Here is a 9,619-nt window from a genome sequence, read left to right on the forward strand (position 1 = left end):
CAAAACAAAAAGAGAGATGACAAGAATGGTGCGCCACGTAGGAAAGGAAAGCTAAACACAAGTGCTGTTACTGTGAGACATGTACATAGAACACACAGTTATCATGTGTGAAGGCTGCTGTGCTGTCACAGTTGAAGCAAAGATTATTTCTGTATTAGAAATAATCCTATGTTTATACTGTAGCTCACATGAGTCTTTGTATATGATACTATTTCTTAGGTTTTGTATGCAAGTAGAGAGCTGTTATGAAAATATAGATGACTATTCTAAATGCACAATACATAGAAATAATGTAAAACTTTATTTTATTGAGGTTTTACATTCCTGTTAACTAAACCTTGCATATATAATAAGAACTTCCTGATAAAAAAAAGAGAGATGTAAGTAAGTCCTACAAAAACACCAGGAAAACGAAGCAAATGTGCTGTCAGTGTTAGTGATATTTGTGTATGGCCTGTACTATTGTCATGTGTGAAGACTGCCTTAGGGTAATAATTGAAGTAAGTATTTTCTTTGTAGAGTGCAATATAACATTTCTATTGTATTTTATATAGAAATTTATTTCTGTATTTTTTTAGACTTTGTACACCAAAACAGATAATGTTTAAAATCTGACACTCTTTTCTAAACACCCAAAAGTACTAAAAATGCAAGTCTTCATTTCTGTAATATTTTTCCTGTTAAGTACTGTTTAATAAACTAATAAAATTAAAATTGATAATTAATCAATAGGACTATTCTAAAGAATAAGTGTTTGGCACATTCATGTTTATGAGACTTTATGACAAAAATATGTTATGCTCCATGAATTAAATTAACTTTCTCAGACATTTTGTCCAAATAACAGGAAACTAACAACAACTACATTGATCTTCTATTGTTCCTTCAAAACTTAAGAATATCTCACTTTAGGCTAATTTATCCAACTGTTCTAATTGTTAGGAAGTCCTCTATCTGAATAATGGCTTAATTAGCTCCTCCTCATTCTGTATTGGCTGAAAATACCACTCTCAGTGACCACCATTTTTAATATGTGCAACCTGTTCTCCAGCACGCCCAGTCTCTCTACTCTTTCTTTTATTTTCAACAGTACTTATCACCTGCCATCGCATTTTACTTAGTCTTTGTGCTTACTATTCATTACACCCCACCTCCATGTAATACAAGGCCCTCAAGAGGAGTTACTTGTGTCTTTTGTTCAGTTTTATATCCAAAGCTTGTAAAGCAGTGCCAGATACATTAGAATGCTGAGAAAGTGTTTGCAGAGTAAAGAACTGAGTAAAAAAAAAAAAAAAATACTGCAATGGATATGGCAGTGCCTACGACTAATATAGCCCTTCCTGGGGAAAGCCCCGTAAACAACCTCTTTACTAAGAGACTTTTTTTTTAACCAGGAATCAAACTCAGCATCTTGCACTTACTAGGCAGGAGCTGTGGTGCTGTGCTATATTCCCAGTCAAACCGCTCTAGTAAGGAAATTAGGATTGATTACCTGGATAATTTGAATCTCTCAAATTTCCACTTTTGCATGTCAATAAATAGGTATCAAAAATAGTCACGATAATTGGCTCACAGGTTTAGACTTGAGATCAATAAAAATGGGGTATAATTCATTATCTCTAGGTGAGAAAAGCCACTGAGTTGTGCAGTAATTCCTGCTTATCTATTTGTTGAAGCTGATATTTGTATTTCCTTTATTTGTATTTTTTGATGCTTATTCTGTTATTCAAAAGTGAGAAAGTGTGGTAGACTTATAATGCATAATTTATATGATGATAAGTCTCCAAATTATGATGATAGTGGGGAAATAATTCTTTTAATGGAAGAAATGACTCATGTGCTCTTTAAATAGGCCAGAACAATTTTTAAATTTTCTTCTGTAAATTGAAAGTAAAAAATATAAAAAAATAAATACTATATGTGTACTTATTTGAAACCTACTAGTAGAGGATCATGCATGACTTTGTATGATGTGGCATACACTGAGGTCATCCACAATCATGTTTGACATATTTAAGAATCAAGGATTATAGAAAGCCAAAAATGCTAATCTATGAATCAGGTAAACTAAATATTATTCATAAGGCATAAAATTACAGTTTCTCACATGTGTTCACCTGTTCACTGTTGTCTAACATGTTTAGTAAGATGCAACAGGTATGATATTCAAATCTAATCTCAGAACTCAATTTTCAATTCCCTCCAGCCCAGCCTATACCAAGCCTGATTTGTGGTCCTTAATCCCAGAACTACCCACTATGATTGCAGAGTCTCACATATCATGTCTCATTTTATGTCAGTTTATTCTGATAGCAACAGGCACAGGAAAGAAATCTTTACCTTTCACCATACTCTTATTTCAATTACTTTTCTCACATACCTTGACCATCATATTTGTCTGCTAGGATCAGGGGACACGGAAGTCATCTGTATGCACACAAAGTCTCTGTTATTATGTCTATATTTCTATTCATGAATCCCTATTTGCAAATCAACTTATTTGTTAAGATTTATTTGTTATTCCTCCATCAGTCATTGCTATGTTCTCTAAATGCACAGTAGGGTAGAGCTTGGAGTTCCTCATCATACCTGCTCCCAGTTGAGAAGGCTTAAGGTAAACTTCTGCTTTCCTGCTTTGGATCTTACACTCTCAACAATTGTCACTTTTAGGGCATATTCAGTCCTGCACCATTCACATTTTTGTAACTTTTGTTGGCAATTTCAGTGTTTACACTGGAATTCCCAAATACAGTGCTACAATATTCCCTTGTGTTTGTAAATCAAATAAGGCTATGACACAGCTTATAGAGAAAGTATTAAGTGTTAAATAAGTTTTATTTAGGCATGAGTTACAGTGCTCTTGACTGTAAGTATACATAGAATAAAAGATATCTATAAGAAGAAACATATATAAAAGAGATATTAATCAGTTGATACCAATGTTATCAGAGTTGAGTAAGAGCAAGTCTCAGTTTTCACTAGTTTAGATTTCTTGGCAACTTTATAGAAACAAACTACTGCAAATAACAAGACTTGGCTGTAAATATGCATACGTTTCCTTTGATCATAATGGAGTCTCACTCCTCTCTCTCTCCCTAGAGCCTAACACAGCGACTAGTGCAAGGAAAGCATTAGAACAATATTTGAGAATGAAATAAATGAATATGGGACATGAATACATTTTATTTCCAAGCAAATGCAAATTTACAGGAAGGCAAAATTGTCAGCCCAGAAGAAAGTTGAAAGAACTCTAAACGAGGCACAATTAAATGTCACCATTCCTATTGCTGTTTATTGTACCTTAGAGGCAAAAATTTTCACAGTATCTACTTTTTGTCGATATATTGAGCTTTGAACTACCAGATGGGAAAGATTGATGGCTCAACCTATTCAATTTCCATATCTAGTTTTTTTCAATTATATATTAAGAAAAATATTTGTTTCCACTATCAATTTATTCAGTAATTCTACAAATATTGGAAAGACATGCATTGCTACAGGTATTGCTAAATGAGAAAAACTAACATAATGCAATCATTTTGTTTATATATCATTATATTGGTTAGATTCCCTAATACAACTAATACCTCAAAACAAAACCCTTCAGAAGCCTATGGCTAATAACAGTAACATTTCTTTCTTAAAAATGGCTTTGTGGGTTGACTGTGATTTCTAGGCCAAATATGGCTTGTTGGGTTCAGATTTCTCACACTAAGTAAACAGTGACTGCTCGAGGCAAAACATCAGAATTGGTGCCAGACACATAGTGAATTAGTCCTGGAAATCTCTGCAGCATAAATATATTCTGGAAATTTCTCTGACTATGGCAAATCACATACCAAGCTCAATATTAGTGTGCAGGAAATGTGCTGTACCTGCTACAGTAGGAGGTGATGCAAAGTCGCATGGTAAACGATGAAGGCATTGAATTCTGTCACAGGAAAGAAATGAAATAGGAAAAATAAGCCACCCTACTACTGTGGTAAAACAATTGTCCAGTTTGGTTTAAACATTTCAAATATTATTGTTGCTACTTTTAATATTATTGAAGTCATTGGTGTATTAACATTCTCCTAAGTGACATTCACTTTTTGGTAAAATCTTTTAAAGTTTTTTTTTTTTAATTGCTGCATAAAACCATAGGAATTATATATATTAATGTAGTACTGCAGCATTTAAATCAAGTTAAACATATTTCGTCAAACATTTCTCATTTCCTGTGGGAAAAGGTATGTCTTAAATTAACCTTATCTTTTATAACTCTAGGGACTTTGAGCTCTGTTAGGCCATATGACTGTTCTGGAAGAAGTCTTTCTACAGCATAGTGTAGAAGGAAATCACACCAGGACCTTAGTCCCAGTGGAACGCTGCTGGGACAGCACAAGCTGCTTTGCTAAGATGTGTCAGAAAGAAGTAAGGCTAATGTGAAGGCCCCACGCAGCCAAGGATGGTCGCTGGGATAGTTAAACGATTAAGTTCTCATTTATCTGTACTTTACCACTCCCATTTGTCACTTCTGTTTTTTTGTGAAGAAAAGACTTCAAAAAAATAGCCAGAGAAATCTATGATGGAGGCTCCAGTCCTAGACCTTGTGGCTTCCTGATCCTGTAACTTTCTCTTTCTCTCTCTCTCTCTCTCTCTCTCTCTCTCTCTCTCTCTCTCTCTCTCTCTCTCTCATTTTTTTTTTTCAAATGCTGCACCTCATTTTTGGGACCTGTCACCTGATAAAAACCAACAGTTTTTTTATAAGGAAAATTTCCAAAATCCTTTTATCTTTTAAATATATAGTGTACTGTTATTAATTGTAGTACCCTTACTGTTCTGCGACCCACCCAAGAACTTCTTACCTTTATCCAACTGTAGCCTTAGTGTCTTTTCCCATCTCTCTAGCCTCTAGAAGCCACCATTCTACTCTCATCTTCTTTGAGATCAACTTTTTTAGATTCGACACAAGTGAGATCATGTAGCAATTGTCTTCTTGTGTCTCACTTATTACACTCACCCTAGCGATTTCCAGGTCCATCCATGTTGCCCGAAACGAGAGGATTTTATCCTTTTTATGACTAAACTCTGCATATGTTTTCTATTTCCTTTCTTTCTTCTTTTTTTTAGAGTCTTGCTGCAAAGTTAAGCAGGCTGGCTTTATACTTGCATCATCCTGCCTCAAGCTCCCAAAGTGCTAGGATGTCAGGCATACACCACCACGACTAGTTTGGTTTCATTTCTGAAGCTTTGTGAGTAATGCTTCAGTGAAGATGCAAGTGCAAGAACATGTAAGTTCAACATACTGGTCTCATTTTCTTGTATATATACCCGGTACTGAAATTGCTGCATCATAAGGTAATTTTGCTTCAATATTTTTGAGGAAACTTTTTTCCATAATGTTCCACTGTGTTTTCCATAATGGCTTTATTAAAGTTCCACAAAGAATGTCCAAGAGGTCACTGTTCTACACATCCTCACCAGGAATTAACAGGTTTAGTCTTTTTAAAAATATCTACTCGTACTGGTTTGGGCTGACACTGCACTGTGGTTTTGATGAGCATTTCCCTGGTAATTAGTGATGTTGGAGATTGTATCATTTACCTGTTGGCCATTTATATGTCTTTTTTTTTTTTCACAAACGTCCATTGAGATCTATCATTCATTTTAAAATAAGGCTATTTTGGCTTTTAGCAGTTTAGTTTTTAGAATTTCTCAAATATTGCAATTATCCTTTTATTACATGTATAGTTTAAAAAATATTATTTTTCTTATTTTATAGGTTGACATGCATCCTATTTAATGTTCTCTTAATTAAATAGAAGCTTCTTATAGTCTGACATCACATTTGTCTATTTTTGGTATTATGTTTTATGCTTTCAGGGTTTTTTAAAATATTATTTTGTTTTTAAATCTAGCATGTTTCTATGTGCTAAAGAGTTTCCCACATGTATTCTTCTAGTATTTTCAGTTTCAGGTCTTAGGTTGAAGTCTTTAATCCATTTTGAGTTTAACCCACTTTTGTAACTTGTGAGGTCCAGAAATTGTCTCATTCTTCTGCACATAAATGTTCAATTTTCCTAACATTATTGAAAAGTCTGTCCTTTTCCAATGCAATTTCTTAGCATCTATAAAACAAAAACAAAATCGAAAACAGCTGTAAAGATACAGGTTTATTTCTAGCCTCTAGTATCTTCTATTAGTCTCTTTGTCTGTTTTCATGTCAAACACTGTGGTGTTTTGGCTACAACTGATTTGTAGCAAATTTTTAAGTCAGATAGTGAAATGCCTCCTGCTGTGTCTGTTTTGCTCAACATAGCTTTAGCTACACAGGAATTTTATAGATCCATATAAATTTCAGGATTATTTTTCTAATTCTGTGAAGAATATCATGGATATTTTGGAAGATATTGTGTTGAATATGCACATTGCTCTGGGTGGTATGAACATTTTCATATTATTGATTTTTCTAACCCATGAGTAAGAGTTGTGTTTTTGCTTTCTGTCATTTTCAATGTCTTTCATCAATGTTTTACAAGTTTCATTAAAGAATTATTTTACCTATTTGGTTACATCTATTGCTGAGTATTCAATTTTTATGTCTTTTGTTGCTATGGTAAAAGAAGTTGATTTCTTGACTTCTACATTAAATAATTTCTCCCTTTGTATCTTAAATGCATCTCAGATATTTTTCATTAAATCCTCCTTTGAAGAACTTGTTCCTTTTTTTCCAGTGTATTTTGCTTGCTAAAATCTAAATCTGGTATTAAGGAGAAAGAGAGTGTATACTTTGTAAGTTGAGATTTGACCTGCTTTTCAATGTTTTCTTTTTCCTAAATGGTATGGAAGTAAATATGTGACCTAGTCAAACAAATACTAATTATGGGTTGCAACCGGGGCTACATATTGGAATTATGTAAAAGACATTAACTGTTAAAGTGCTTTTGCTGGATGATTACTCTATTTCAAACATAAGAACTCTAAGGTAGGCTTCAGGATTTTTAACAAAACAACCAAGCGAGTTTAAGTATATTAATTTTGGTAAGTTGTGCTCTAGAGACAAATATCTTATATTTTTAAAAAATCCTCAAGGGAGAGAGAGGAGAGAAAGGAGAAGGGAAAAGGAGCACAGATGTATGAAGTATGTTCCAGCTCCACACAAGGATTGTAAACATTGTGTACTGCAAACATGCCCAACAGGTAAAAAATAAAATACGAAAGGTATCAACAGATAGACGGAGAGGGAGGCAGGGAGGGGAAAGGGAAAGAGAAAAGAATTAAGATGTATTATGTGCAGGTACCCTTTCCCCCAAGGAACAAAATAATTATGTGCTATAAACATGTACTAATAAAAATATTATAGTAATTAAGAAATTCTCAGAAGATCTGATTTCTTTGATTCAATTAATTTTTTATTAGTACATGTTTGTATTATGTAATAATCACATTCCACATGGGGAGTTGGTATATGTACATAGAACAATTTTTTCCTATCTCTTCCCCTCATGTATCTCCATTCTCCTTCAAACGCCTTGAATTTTAAAACTGATTTAACCATCTATCTATGGTCTCCATAGCATGTTGCTTAATTTTATAAACTCTTTCCTCATTTGGAAAAGAAGGATAATCAAGAAAGTATGTTGCTCGTTAACTACCAAATCTTAATGTAATCAATAAGTGATAATTTCTTATTATTATTATCTCATTTTTGACATTGTCCATGACTTTGGCCATGTTGAGTTTCCTTGCCTTGGGAAAATTTCTTATGTAAAATAAAGAACAAGTACTTCTCTTATTTTCCTTTCCAATATTCAAAAATATTCTGGTGCATTTTTAAAAAAATATTATCCATCATTGCAGAAATAGATTATTATTTGCTTATATTGTGTCCCATAAAATTGAAAATAGCAAATTAAGATGTCATAAAGTTGGGGCATACTTTGTGATTGTTTTGTTGTTTCCGCTGTTATTTTTGTTACATTTTGGAATATATGTTCACAAATATGCAATGTTCAAATTTGGTTGGACAGATGGTAAAGGAAATGAACAGTTTCTATGGTTACTAGACCCACCTCTCCATAGAAACAGAATCTATACATATATGTACATCATAAGAAACCAGATCATGTAGTGCTGAGTGATCACATGATCTACAATCAGCAATCTGGATGTGAAGAGAGAAAATGATATGGTTCTTGTCAACGATGAAGATCTGAGGACCAAGGCAGGAGCCAACAGTGTAAGATCCAGTTCCAGTTTGTTCCTCTAGATAGGGTAAGAAAATGTTGCAGCTCAAAAATAATTAGATAGAACCAGTTCTTCCTTTTTTTATTTGTGTTCTATTCAGCCCTTCAAGCAAGTGGATCATACTTACCTGGCAGGGGAGGAGATACCACGATCATGAAGGTGGTTTTCCCAGGGTGAGGCTTATCCATTGCACTCCACATGTGCTGATTCCTGGGATTTCCCCAAATGTGAGAAATTCGATTGCATAATTTGTGGTAGTGAGGACTGGCTCATGCTCTCCCATGATTAAAAAAGAAAAAAAGAAAGAAATCAAGTGGATCAGGTCCTAAATCATTGATGAGTGCAGTCTGCTTTGCTCTGTCTAGACACAGGATTAATCTTAAAAATACTCTCACAGTGATACAGAGTATTTATTATAATATCTCGTCACCCCCATGGGCCAGTCCAGTTAACACCAAAGTCAGCATCACATTATGTGATATCATCAAGACAATGTTACACCCTCTTTAAGCCTCTCAAACTTCAAAAACCTCTAAAGAAACATTTGCCAAGTTCTGTACATATGTTTTGCCTTATGTTGCACTTTTCTCCATATCTCGTGCATTTTTGAGCATGTTTCTTAGTAAAAATTCTCATTTTGCCATGTCCTGATAAATCAATAGGTAATAGAATTACTGACATTAATTACCAACATATAACTATAGGTTACTAGTAATAGTCATGTTATGTATTACTTTGATGACTATGATATGAATCCATGCTTTGAATATAATATTTTGTTATTTAAACATACACATTGCTGCTAGAAGTCAGTCTCCTTAATGACAGAAACCTTGCTTCTTTTGGTTCCCAAACCTCTAGAAAATAACCTTTTGAATATCAAGGTTAATGCTCCTTATATCAAGCTGGATAAAATGTTATACACCTGTAATCTCAGCTATTCAGGATGCTGAGGCATAATGATCACGAGTTTAAAAGTACCATGGGCAACCCTTTGAAATGCTGCCTTGAAGTAAAATTTAAAAAGTTGCTGGTTAGGTATCTCAGTGATAGTTCATTTGCCTACTGTGCATGGGGACCTGGGTTTAATCCTCATTGTACTGGAAAAAAAAAAATATATATATATATGTAAATGTGTATCTATCGATACATAGCAGACACATGTACATACACATATACACAAATATAAATATATATATACATGTATATTCATTAAGTGAATGAATTTTTCTAACTATATGCCTCATTAATTTACGTTAAACCAATAACCAAATTGTCTCTATTCATTATTACTGCAATTATCCTATATGATAATGAGCAAACAAAATATCTCAGTAGCATTTGTCATGCATTTATTCCCTATGCAAGGTCAGCTGCAGCAGTTCGTGCA

The 9,619-nt window shown here is 33.8% G+C and overlaps 1 non-coding gene across 1 annotated transcript; it reads left to right on the forward strand.

Moving 5' to 3' along the window:
• Positions 1 to 8,348: 8,348 nt before the first annotated feature.
• On the forward strand, positions 8,349 to 8,512 carry LOC111757893 (U1 spliceosomal RNA). Its single transcript, XR_002792147.1, has one exon. It is a non-coding gene; the product is annotated as a U1 spliceosomal RNA (small nuclear RNA).
• Positions 8,513 to 9,619: the final 1,107 nt, after the last annotated feature.

This window comes from Cavia porcellus, unplaced genomic scaffold, assembly GCF_034190915.1.
Source record: "Cavia porcellus strain 051 isolate PalLab524CR breed Dunkin Hartley unplaced genomic scaffold, mCavPor4.1 scaffold_13, whole genome shotgun sequence".
NCBI lineage: Eukaryota > Metazoa > Chordata > Mammalia > Rodentia > Caviidae > Cavia > Cavia porcellus.